At 37.6% G+C, this 13721-nt stretch overlaps 1 protein-coding gene across 5 annotated transcripts in view; it reads left to right on the top strand.

Moving 5' to 3' along the window:
- GJC1 (gap junction protein gamma 1) overlaps positions 1-13721 on the top strand; it is a 45647-nt gene that overhangs the window by 13511 nt on the left and 18415 nt on the right. Inside the window, exon 1 of one of the 5 annotated variants that reach the window (XM_051994857.1) lies at positions 5617-5872. The exons of the other annotated variants lie outside the window; for them this stretch is intronic. The gene's annotated coding sequence lies outside the window, so the exon portion shown is untranslated. Of the gene's footprint in view, positions 1-5616; positions 5873-13721 lie in introns of those variants that run through there. 5 annotated transcript variants of the gene reach the window in all.

Below are 13721 nucleotides of genomic sequence, written 5' to 3'. Positions count from 1 at the left end.
ACATCCAAGGGCTGAATGATATAAGGAAAAGAAAACCTATAAAGGGACCCAATATGGTGGGGAGTAATGTGGTCAACCAAGGGGAAGTGGAAAACCAGTTTTGGTACCAGGGGTCATTCATAAAGCTGCACCAGGCTCGTTGATGTTGAGGTTTTAACAAAATAAGGGATTCTAAAACTAAAGCATCCAAATTCAATCTGAACTAGTGAGATAGGGGGTGGGGCAAAAGTGCTTAAAGCAAAGTGAATAGGAGCTAGGCGTTCCCATTCTTTCAGGTATTTTGAAAAAATATATACCAGTTTCCCCAATGTTCTATCTTTACCTCCCCCCCCCCTTTTTTTTTTTCTCATGGAAAGGAATTATCAAATGACCATTCCCCATATAAATTCTGAGAGTGAATCAAAATCCCTATACATAACAGACTAATACAGTAGCATTTCCTAAAAAGCCCTCAAACATAACAGTAACAGTTACACAGTATTAACAAATTCCATCCCAAATCTTAAGCACACAGTAATAGATGATCTAAGCAAGGTTTAACAGTCATTCATCAACCATTCCCAAAGTCCCTTATATTAGTCCAAACTACAGTAGATGCAGGGTCCAGTCCATGGCTCTCATTTAAAACTGCTGCTCCAGGCTGTGAAGTGACAGGAGGTTCTCATTCCTTGCAGAGTGGGTGCATCATGCTGACAATCAAAGCTGATCAAAGCTGATCCAGGTTCCAGAAGCAAGCCAATATCTGTAATTTGACCAAAATCTAGAGCAAAAACACAAATCTAGCAAATAAAGATTAGATCAGTCTCAGATAGAAAGACTCAGTTCATCAGGTTGCTGCAGAATATGAGGAGGCCAAAGTAAATTGTTCCCTATGTGAAGAAATGAGTTTGCTTTACAGGCCAAGCAAACGGGTGCAGTCCCAAGTTGCAACATCAGTGAGGTCTCACAGACCCCTGTTAATTGTCCTCTTATCATGTAGAAACCTTAAAGAAATAAAACACTAATATCCAGTAACAGACAGATGACCAAGCGAAATACTCATTTGCCCAAGCATTTAGTATACAATGATTACATATGACCAGACTGAAAATAGTAAGGCATGACATAATTGAATTACATTAACAGTTCTATTGACCATTGCTCTGATCAGAGAGATCAGTTACAAAAGGAAAAATGCAAGAACATAACTATAACATAACATAAGCAGTTGAGTTTTAACAGCTTATCAATCAATTGTCCCAGTAACTGTCAGAGGGTGGAGCTTTAAAACTCCCAAATAGCATTAACTAATTAATTCTAAGCCCAAAAATTTTTTACCTCCAATAACAGATGTCATTAATCAAATTTCTGATAACTCTTAAACAATTATTTATCATAACCTTGTAGTAATAACAGAAAGAAATTTCGTCTCAATAAGTTCACAACTTAGAATAATTATCATATCTGGGTAGATGTTACATAAGTGAACATTATACATACAAATCATTTGGCTTTTAAAATACCCAATACATAGAAAAAATATCCCAAATTGCATATTGTCCATAACAGAAACATTTTCAAAAGGACAAAGAAAAAAATTATTATTTTCAGAGGCCCTTTAAATAACCTCAGGATGACCCAATACAATCAATTTAAACTTATACAAAACACCCAATTCCACATAAAAGAATTCAAGAAGGTTTTTATCATAGCAATTAAACTTTTAGAAATACTTGGACCAAAGTATGGATCACATTTATGGCCATATTCCTCAACCAAGAAAATATTTATGTATCAAGAAACAAATATTCAATCAATTAACTTAAAAGTATGTCCTTAAAAATCAGTTTGCTGAACTGGCTGTAATCAGATAAGAAAAAAAAGCGGCAGGAACATACTTACGAAGGGTGAGGGGAGGAGAGGATTCCACATGGCCACCCTTCCCCCACTCCTGCCCCCTAGAAAAAACTTCCCTCAGGTTCCTCATTCAAATTTCCTAATGGGGATCTTTTTCAAGATTTAACCCATCAGTTTCCCAATATCAGGTTTCTTCCCAAATTCACCCATTTCCAACCTTCTCTTTCTCCCTGGCTACAATTTGAACAATCTCCTTAAAGAACTTTCCTATCAGATGCTCCTGATGCTACTATAAAGACAGTGGAAGTGATTGGCTCCCTCCCCCCACCTCTTCACCTACTCCCAAAAGATTTTCTTTCACCTTTTTTAAAACCATGCAAACCTCTAATTGTTCCTACCAATCAGTCCTTCCTAAATCACCTGCATTCCTCTTTCCTTTTCCCTTCAAAAACCTGTAAGATTCATACTATAGTGAATAATCCAAACCTCAAAAAACCCACACATGTCCAGCAGAGCTGGTTTTAAAGTATAACTTATGTTAACAAATAACTCAATATATTTCAGAAGGTAACAAATTGAATCAAACTAATACAGCTGTTTTTAAAAGTTTTTCTTCTACCACATTTCTTCTAACAGCTATTAGCATCTTATCTCCAGAGCTTTTTATTGCCCAGGCCAGGCTGACCTTGAATTTTATTGCTCTTTACTCTAGTAAGCTTTGTTTCAAGGGGAAAAACCTTTTCTGTCCGTTTAAAATAGCTAAATTCCGTGTACTTACAAGGTTAGTACAACAGGTTAAAAGTTTTAAAATCACAAGCAAATTTTCAAACAACCAATTCCCAAATTTCTTAATCATTGTTGTTAAACTTAACAAAGCTTTTAAATCAGCAAAAACAGACTAAGGGCTGTTTCCAGGACCTCCACCCCCAGAGAGAAGTTAGTTTCACCTTTTCCCATTTCAGAATCAAAAGGGGTTTCTGTAAATTTCCAAGCCCATTCAGTACTTTTCTCTGCCTTCACAGAGAATGCGTAGATATTCCATTCAAACATCTTTCCTTTAAATGTTAGCACACTGGTCTTCTATATACATATTTTAACTTTCCGAAATTCCAAATCCCTTTCAATCTATTTTTTCATTTCTTTTTCTTCCTTTCTCTCACTTTTCTCCCTTTGTCTCACAGGCTGCTGCAGTCAGCCAGAGACAGAGAAAGGGAGAGAGAAAGATTTTTCAAGCTTCTTGATATTTGCTAAGCCTGCACACAGAGGCTGAATCCTTATCTCTTACAAGTTTGCTAACTTTTATCACAGACACACACAGACAAACATGGAGCTCCATTTAAAAATTTTTCCAACCAATAAAACAGACAAATCACACAGAACATAGAACACACATCACACAGACTACACAGTTACAACACTAAACAAACATATAACACATAACATAGGCCCAGATATTTTCCAACGTCCCAGAAAATATCTGTCTCAGAATTTTTATTCTTCAAGGGTCTCACCGCTTTGGGTAATTAATTATCGGGGCAGTAAGAAAGGGCAAGTTGTAAGGAGGTGGAATATACCCTGCAGCCTCGCTTTCTAATTCACCAATGTCTGAGGCACTAAGGGCATTCTGAGTTTCTTTTTCATTTTTTACAGGGAGTTTAGGTTCAGCGGCAGGGAAGACGGGGTATGCGAGATTGCTTTCTATGGGGGGAGTCCCTTCTTTGGGAAGCGGGGGGTAGATAGACTGGACTGGAGGGATCTCAATGATCCCTGGGTGTGTATAGTCATATGTGGCCATTTGCTGACCCACTAGATGCCATCTTCCTATTCTTATGCCTGATTGTTGGACCCATGAGCAGACGTCCCAAATCTTCTCTATAAACTCCCTGCATGTTTTTATGGGAATTTTACATTCCTTTTGAGCACAAAGTTTATATAAGCGCTTACTAAGCACCATCCTCTCCTCCGGCAACAGAAGTGGAATACTCTCCCCACTTCCCATACCTTTTAGCTACCCTCCCTATTCTCAATAGGGGCAACTCAGTGAAGGCAGAGCCTGCTCTGCCGAGGCAGTCTCTCTACTCCCCTATAAGCCCTCGGGCTTATCTACGTCCGGTCCCTGGTCCAGGGTTAGATTATACCCTGTCCCTGTTCGGGCGCCAGTTGTGGGGTACCTGGCGTGCCTTTATTGTGGGAGGAGTATCTGCCCTCTACTTACCCACCTATCTGGGGTCTTCGGGGTACCGCCGGCTTCCAACTAGGAAGAACTGCACTGAGTCGAGCGCCGTGGAGTCAAGATGATGCTTTATTCAGGAATCGGTTACATGGTGCAGAAAGGGTGCGGCAGGCTTGCTTGCTTGCTTTACAGTCCGGGCATATTACAACTTATATACTCTTTAAGTAACGGCGAGTTCTAATCACAAGACTAAATGTGGAATTTTTTATGGTGGTATGGCTATATACAGAATTTGATGATTATGTGTCTTATAACTGTATATATAGAATTTAATGACTAAGTGTCTTAACCTAAGGAAGTGTGTACATGTCACATGCCTATTCCAAGGGCCTCATACTCCCCTCACTCAGCAGGAGATGTAGGTTCAAGTTGACCCGGTCAGCAGGAAATGTAGGTTCAAGTTGACCCTGTACTCCAACACTTGGACAAGTCAATTAGCTCTGTGTGTCTCAGTTTCCTTATCTGCAAAACAGTGAAATGGCAAACCATTCCAGTACAGGTCACCTCATCCGAAACGACAGAAAACACAATAACTGGGCCAGCATGAGACACCAGAGTGGGATTTTAGGGGAGGAGTCATTGATTCTGTAATAGATGTGGACATAAATATGTAATATGGGAAGAGGGACAGAATCTGTGGATTCTGGGATTACATCAACTGGGTTGGAAGGTGATGGGGGTGGGAATCAAATCCTTGGTATTTCATTGTTGTAAGGAATTCCCAAGTGAGGAAACTTGCCTTACGAATTCAGGTAGATACTTGTGGTCCTTAGAGAGTTGCCTAGATAAGAGTACTGAAAGGTTGTCACCCAGGCAGGTATATAAGAAGCCAGCATTGTCCTGGCTCTGAGGCCAATTCTCTATTCACTATGCTATATCGCTTCTTTTTTGTGTGTGTAACAGAGAGATATAAACTGCTAGATCATTTTAGTTTTGTTTTGGGAACAACACTACAACAAATTAAGATGTCCTCAAGTGCTGTAAGACTGGTTAGCAATTACTGTTTATTTCTGAGCCCAGGGCTTGTTGTTTTTAAAAGAAGAAACAATTGTGGCATCATCTCTGTTTTGGTTGCAAGAATTTGGATGTAAAAACTTAGTTTTAATGCAGTAGTTTGTGCTGAGCTGCAAAATTTAAAAACTTTTAAAATAGTATTAATGTTTAGACATAAAATTTATTTTCAACAATTATACTGGTTCCTGATTCGTTGATTTAATAAGAATTTTTAAATTGGCCAGAAAATGTATGCAGCAGGAGCCAAGTTGCTTTTTTAATCGGTTAAACTGAAACTTCAAACATTGTTTTACACATGTAATTGGAAAGAATTATTCAAAGCTATAAATAAAAAAGATAATATTTGGAATAAGTGTATTTGTGGTCACCATTATAGTAAGGGGACTGTAATGGAAAAAATGAGTCAGATAATCTGAATGTATTTAGGAGTTGATTCCTACTCCCCTTCCCTTCCAACTCAGTTGATGTAATCCCAGAAAATAAAGCGCATACAATGGGGGTAACTGGGTGGAATTAAAGTGCAAAGCTAGACCTTTGCCTTATTATTCCTTTACAAGTGTGAAGAAGTTTTCTGGTAGAATTGGAAGGGCAATTTGCCATTGGCTCTTGAAGGATTAGCCATGCCCCTGGGGGCCTTTATATTTTATTTTTAAATGTAATTACTTTTTTCCAATGAACAAAAATCTATTTTTTAGGCAGCTAGGTGGTGCATTGGATAGAGCGCTGGACCTGTAGTCAGGAAGACTTGAGTTCAAATCCAGCCTCAGACACTTAACTGTGTGACCCTCGGTAAGTCACTTAACTGCTGTCTGCCTTAGTTTCCTCATCTGTAAAACAGAAATGAAAATAAGTTATTACTTTTGCAAATCTTAAAGTGCTATTTACACTACCTAATACTATTCTTCTTTTTCTCACTTTCCCTATTCTCCTATTGAAAAAGAAAAAAACAAAACAAAACCCTTATAACAATTTTATGTGTATTAAAGCAAAACAAATTCTCATGTTGGCCAAATCCAAAAATATGTTTTTTTGCTCTGTATCCTGAATCTGTCACCTCTCTGTTAGGAAATGAGCAGCATCTGCATTGACCACAATTCTTAAATCTTTCAAAGTTGTTTGTCTTTACAGTGTTACTATAGTATAATTTGTTCTCCAGACTCTGCCCATTTCACTCTGCATCAGTTCACATAAGTCTTCCAAAGATTCTCTGAAACCATCCCTTTTATCATTATTTCTGTCACAGTAATATTCCATTACATTCCTATATCATAATTTTTGTTTAGTCATTCCTCTATTGATGGGCACTTCCCATATTTCTGGTTCTCACTGCAATAACAAAGAAAGCTACCATAAATATTGTTATACGGAGAAGTCCTTTCTCTTTTATTTAGATACAGATTTAATAATGGTATCAACAGGTCAAAAGATAAATACAGTTTAGTGACTTTTGGTGCATGGTTCCAAATTATTTTCCAGAAAGGCTAGATTTGATTCAGAGCTCCAACAAACAGTTATATTAATATTCCTGTCTTCCTGTAGCCCCTCTAACAATTAATGACTTATTTCTATCTCAAGTGACTGTTCATTTTTATTTGTTTAGAAACGAACATACATTTTTATAGTTTTTCTTTTTTCTTGAAAATCTCTGTCAACTGAGGGGAAGAAACAACTAAAATTAAATCCCAGCTCTTACTATTGTGGGGTGGGGAGAGAGATGGAACTTGGTGTGAAGATTTCTACTAACTGCTGCAGATGTGACTTATATTTCCTTCCAGGAGCCTATAATATAGTCAGGGAGAAAAAGATAGGATAACTATTTAAGTGCTAAATTATGTGGCATTGACTCTAAATATAGTAGGAATTCAGATATAAACAAGATCAATACCTATAATTCAGAAAAGCTTCATGGAAGCAGAGGAGGAACTGGGCTTGAATGAGAGAGGAAGAGTATGAGAGGAGAGAGGTTCAACAATAGGACAAGCATTTATATATTTATTTATTTGTTGTGAGGCAATTGGGGTGAGTGATTCATCCAGGGTCACACAGCTAGTAAGTGTAAGGCATTTGAGATGGATTTGAACTTAGGTCCTCCTGACTTGCGGGGAAGAGGGACATGGTGCATTCTCTCCACTGTGCCATCTAGTTGCCCCAACTGGACAAGCATTTAAGTGCCTCTCTTTCTTGAGCACTGGGCTAAGAGCTTTACAAATATTCTCTCATTTGATCCTCATATCAATCCTGGACAGTAGGTGCTGTTGTTTTCCCCATTTCCCAATTGAGGAAACTGAGGCAGACAAAGCCTAGCACTCTATGCACTGAGCTATCTAGCTGGATTGCTGAGCATCATTAATGGCTACTCTGAGGGTAAAAACTGTCAATATAAAACCTGATACATGAATACATTCATTTCTCTCAAGTAGAGATTTTAGACAACAGAAAGGCTAATCTTAATGTCCTCTGCCCTGATTAGACCGTCTGGAGTATTGTGTTCAGTTCTGGAGGCTAAATTTTAGAAAGAACATTGATCTTGTGCCATAAAAGTACTCATTGAAAGAAGTGGCAAAGTTTAGCTTAGAGAAGAGAGTTAAGGTGTGAGATAGGTAGTAGTAGTTAACTATTTGAAAGACTGTCATGTTCAGTTTGACTTTCTGGAGCAAAACTAGAGCTGTAGGTCGAAGTCAAAGAGAAGTAGATATAGGCTTGATGTGGAGGAAAGCTTCCAAGTCATTAGAGCCACTGAGATAGAAAGGGTTGCCTTGGGACAGAGGGGTCCTGCCTTGCTTTGAGCAAAAGAGGTTCTATGACTAGATGTATTATAATGGTGACATTTTGGGGGGAGGCTAGGAATCTGATATAGGCAAATATGTACAGTTCTTTAAAATATTCTCACATTTGACATGTTTTGCAAGAAAAATCAGATTAAAAGGGGGAAAAACATAAGAAAGGGGAAAAACCAAGAAAGCAAACTACAACAAAAAGGTGAAAATACTATGTTTCAATCCACATTCAGTCTCCCTAGTCCTCTCTCCGGATATGGATGGCATTTTCCATCACAAGCCTATTGGAAATGCCTTGGATTACCTCAGTGTTGAAAAGAGTCACATCCATCACAGTTGTTCATCATATAATCTTGTTGTTGCCATGTACAATGATCTCCTGGTTCTGCTCATTTCACTTCACATAAGTTCATGTAGGTCTCTCCAAGCCTCTCTGAAATCATCCTGTTGGTCATTTCTTACAGAACAATAACATTCCATAAAATTCATATACCATAACTTATTCAGCCGTTCTCCAGCAGATGTACATCCACTCAGTTTCCAGTCTAGGATCCCTTTCTTAATAAGACTTTTTATTAGGCCATGTAAATCAATTGATTTTAGTGATAATTTGATTTGGGTGCAACATGGTCTGTCCCCAGCACTGTTTCCATGTCACTGGTATTTAAAGTGCTTCATAGCTTGCCCTCATCCAGCCCTTCCAGTAAGCCTCTCCATACTTCCTCTTCGGGTTCTCTTGGGTTTAGAGTTCCTGACCAATAATATTCTCTTCCCCTTTTCTTTGATTTGTACCAACTGAGCCACTAGCACTTCTCTCTTTCCTTTTCTTTGATTCTTGGAATCCCTGGATTTCTTTGAGATTCAGCTTAGGCTCTTCCTTCTGTGGGTGGCTTTTCTTTTGTCGTCCCAGTTTCTAGGGCCTTCTCTCCAGTTATTTTGTATTTGTGTATTGGTGCTTTGCACAGGTCTCTGTGTTTTTAACCATATATGTACATGTTTTCTCTCCTTTCAGTATTTTTCTCATGGATGGTTGTTGTTTTTCTTTCCAGAAATGCTTGAAATGCTTCTTTTGCTGATTTCCCAGAATTTTCATTGATGTCTGTTTATGTGTGTGTGTTGGGGTTGTTGCAGCTTGAGTTCCTTTTCGGATTATACTATTTCATTTCCTACTTTAATTTCTAGTGAGTTCGGAGTAATCTCACATTGTTTGAGAGTGTTTTTCCTGGCTCCTTGCAGAATTTGCCATTGGAATTGTTAAATTTAACAGTTGTGTCTGGGAATTTAAAAAGCAGGCCTTTTTTTCTCTAGAAGCAATATTTTGATTGTCATTTTGTTTTCTATATTCAGAAGTCCTAAATACAGAACTGAGCAATTTCTTGCATGTTATTTTTTTTTAATTATCGTATTCAGGTTTTTTGATTTGTCATGTTCTTCAGGGAAACCTGTGATCATTAGTCTCTCTGTTTCCTTTCTTCAAAGTCAACTGTTTTGGCTTATATAGAGATCATGTTTTATTTTGCTTTTTTTTCTGACAGATTTTCCTCTAATTTTGTAATTTATACCAAGTCTGTTACTCACTTAAAATCTTGAGAGGAAATTTACACAGTGTGCCAGCCAGTAGGCTAAATGCTAGGGATGCAGAGACAAATAAGAAACTGTCTCTTCCTTAAGGAGCTTACATTCTATCAGGGCTAACTGCACTATACTTATAAAAACAATAAATAACAAAGTAATAGGCTGAGAAATGCCACTAGCAGTGGGGTGATCATTGATTTTGTAACATGCAAACAAAGAGGCAAGAGAGGTCTATAGATTAATTAGAAGACTTAACGTAAGTCTAGACATGAGGGGTAAGGTATGCTTGGATTGCAGGTGAGGTATGCTCAGACTAGCTTGTATATCTGATTTATTCATTTAGAAATATTTCACTACTTACGTTCAAGGCACATGTACGTGTGCATGCATGCATGTGTGCATGATACATATTATGTATGTGTAAATGAACTTTGGAAGTTCATTTGAGAATATAAGGGACATACTTACATTCTTTGATGAATCTATGTTTTCATCAGTCTGAGATTTCATGGAGTAGTTGGATATGAGCTGAACCTTAAAGGATGTATGTCCCTTCCAGAAGAACAGAACTATCTAGGTAGGGAGACTAGAATAAACAAAGAAGGGAGACAAGAAGGCAAAAAGACATGTTTCATTTCAGAGTAAATGGCTCAGTTGTTTTGTGGTAGAAAAGTGGTTTTGAAGGTTAGCTTGAGGCTACATTGCAGAGGATTTTGATGCCAGCCTGAGAAGTTTAGGGCTTATCTACGGGGCAAAACTCAGTTATTGGAAGCTTTTAAGCAAAAGATGTAGACTGAATTATAGAATTTTAGATTTTCAAAGAGGCTTTAGGGAATCTTTATCTTTCACCTTGAGTTAGGAAGATCCGTTTATTTTCCTTCCATACAGATATCACCTACACTCATTTCTGCCTCATTGACTTTATTTGTTTTTGCTAAAAGTAAATGTTTGAGGAAGACAACCTGGGGATTTCATGTAGAATATATTTGAAGGGTAGAGGTAAGAGATAGGAAGACTTTCAAGTAAGAGATTTTGTTTATGTTCTGAAGTAGGGTGATAGCAACAAGAATAGAAAGGAGGGACCAGTATAATAGAGAGTGAAAGAATTACAGCTCACTCTGTGACTGGATGTGAGGATTGAGGGAAAGGAAAGTTAAAGATGACTCCAAAGTTTGGATCCTGGATGAATAGGTAAATGGTGTGTACCATTGACAGTAATAGAAGTCAGAGAAAGGAACTGTTTTGCAAGGAATATGTGTTTTAGATCTCAAGAAATGGAAGGGGGAATGGCTTAAACAAAGACATGGACATATATTAGAAGAGTATGGTCTGTATGTGTGGACAGTAAGAAGATTAATAATAATTAATAATAGCTGACATTTATATATTTTTATATTTACTATGTGCCAGACACTATTCTTATTGTTTTGAAATTATCATCCTATTTAAGCCTCATAACAACTCTGGGAGAAATAGGTGCTATTTTAAAATAATAACTTAATAAATTTACTGTAGATAAAATTAAAGCCCCCATTTTTCAGATGAGGAAACCAAGGGTAAACAGATGAAGTGACTTCCCACACAGCTAGTAAGTCTGTGACCTCACATTTGAACTCAAGACTTTCTGATTCCAGACTTAGTACTCTATCCACTGTACCACCTAGCAATCTGGGGTATATTTAATATGGGGAGAGGGGAAATGATAAAATTTGATGGACAAGATGTAGTAGATAAAGGAGAGGGAGAAGTAAAAAATAATTATAAGGGTTTTTTTTTTTTGTCTTGGACTAAGGGAAAATTAGTGCCAATTACAGGGGAATCTATTTGGGGGCATGTGCAGTAGCAGAAGTTTAGTCGCTTTAACATGCCTATGTTTGACAAGATGTTCCAGTAGAGACAGTCTTGTACACATGAATATGTAGGATTGGAGTTAGAGGTAAGGGTGCAGAAATGATGATCTGGGAGTTATCTGAATAGAGGTGATAAATGAGGCTGTGGAAGTAGGCTCTGAGACAGGGAATAAAGGACAGATTCTCAGAAGATAGCACAGGAGGATAGGAGAAGTTTGAGGAGACAAAATGTAGCAGTCATAGAGATGAGAAAACCCTCCCAATCACAAGAAGTACTTAGTTGAAGAAATGAAGGGGAGCCGGAGAGTTTTAAGAAGTAGCAGTAGGTCCAGAGTATCTGATGTATCAAGAAGATCAAGAAGAATAAGAAGAGAAAAAAAACATAAGGTTTGATAAGGAAGTCATAGGATTTGGAATAGAAGAGACCATCAATGATATTTACGTGTACTTTATCATTTATATAGATGAGGACTTGGAGGCCCAGAGCGAGGCATTTAACCCAGGGCACAGTGTCATAAGTAATTCCTCACCAAGATGACCTCAGGGGAAAAGAAGAATAGGAAGAAGTTACACTCTTTATAATTGGGGAGGAGCCATGGAAGGGATCAAGTCCCTATAGGGAAAAGAAATTAGCTCCAGATTGCATCCCATTTAATTGACTCTGTGGCAGAGAGGTCAGTTTTAGCAGAAGCATCATGGTATGGTGCAAAGAATGCTACACTTTGAGTCAGAAGGGGCTTGGATTCAAATTATGCTTCTGATGCTTATACTTGTGCAACCCAGAGCAAATTACATAACCTTCCTGAATCTTAATTTCTTGTGAGGGTAAGAATCGAATGAGATAATATATCTAAAGTGCTTTGTAAATGTTAAAAGATTCTCTAAAAACTATATTATTGTTATTCCAGTGGTAGAAACAGAAGTTAGGTTGCTGGGGATCAAGAAGGGAAAGAGCTGCCATGGGAAATGCTACAGTATCTCCTGCTTCAAATCAACCATTTGGCTAATACCTATAGGGAACATAGTCCCAGGTTCATTTCTTTTTTCTCTGTAAAAAACCTTGAAACAAACATCTAACAAACAGTTGATGTGGTCCAAGATAAGTGAGAAGATGATAAGAATATAACTGGCTGATTTTGATGAATTTTTACTTGCCCAAATTAAAGCTAATTATATCACACATTTTGAAATAAATGGCAAATGTGACTGTTGATGTTTGAAAGCTTATAGAAAAATGGGAAAAAAAACTTCCAATCACTTGCTTTCTAACTGATAGCCAGGAAAACCTTTCTAAGAATCAGCTTTTCAAAAGCGGAATGGTCTGCCTTAAAAGGTGTTGGGTCTCCTCTCCTTAGAGATCATCACAAAGAAATTAACTGGCCAGATATGTTATAGGGAGAAGGTCTGTAGTGTCTGGATAGAACTGGATGTAGATAGTTCCTTAGATGAACTTTCAAGATTTTGTAATTCTGTGATCTCATGCTTAGTATTAGAAGAGAGGAAGTAAAAGAGACAGCAGAGAGTTCCTTGGGGAATATTAAATAGAACCTTAGATCAGTGATGTCGTGATGCATTTATCCAGTTACTACCCTGATTTCATTGTACCTTTTGACTCCAATTTTTAAAAAATTCTCTACATTATCACTTATTGCTGGAATATAGGAGTTTGAAGAGGATCATTTTGGCATCTTGCTTTGATGCTTCTCTGTTGCTTTGGGCTTCATGGGGAGGTCGAATTTCCTTGCTAAAAAAGGAAATATTTTTCTTCCATGAGAATTCTATGGTATTAGATTTCTTATAGCATATTTTTCCCTTCCTCATCTTGACTTTAATTTAAATGTTTTTAGTTTGTTTTTTTTTATTTAAATTTTATTTTATTTAATAATAACTTTGTATTGACAGAATCCATGCCAGGGTAATTTTTTATAACATTATCCCTTGCACTCGCTTATGTTTTGTTTTTTTCCCCTCTCTCCCTCCACCCCCCCCCCCAAGATGGCAAGCAGTCCTATATATGTTAAATATGTTGCAGTATATCCTAGATACAATACATATTTGCAGAACCAAACAGTTCTCCTGTTGCACAGGGAGAATTGGATTCAGAAGGTAAAAATAACTCGGGAAGAAAATCAAAAATGCAAATAGTTCACATTCGTTTCCCAGTGTTCCTTCTTTGGGTGTAGCTGTTTCTGTCCATCATTTATCCATTGAAACTCAGTTAGGTCTCTTTGTCATAGAAATCCACTTCCATCAGAATACATCCTCATACAATATAGTTGTCGAAGTGTATAATGATCTCCTGGTTCTGCTCATCTCACTCAGCATCAGTCCATGTAGGTCTCTCCAAGTCTCTCTGTATTCATCCTGCTGGTCATTCCTTACAGAGCAACAACATTCCATAACATTTATATACCACAATTTACCCAGCCATTCTCC

This window comes from Antechinus flavipes, chromosome 4 (assembly GCF_016432865.1).
Source record: "Antechinus flavipes isolate AdamAnt ecotype Samford, QLD, Australia chromosome 4, AdamAnt_v2, whole genome shotgun sequence".
NCBI lineage: Eukaryota > Metazoa > Chordata > Mammalia > Dasyuromorphia > Dasyuridae > Antechinus > Antechinus flavipes.
This window is presented reverse-complemented; position numbering and strand designations above follow the sequence as displayed.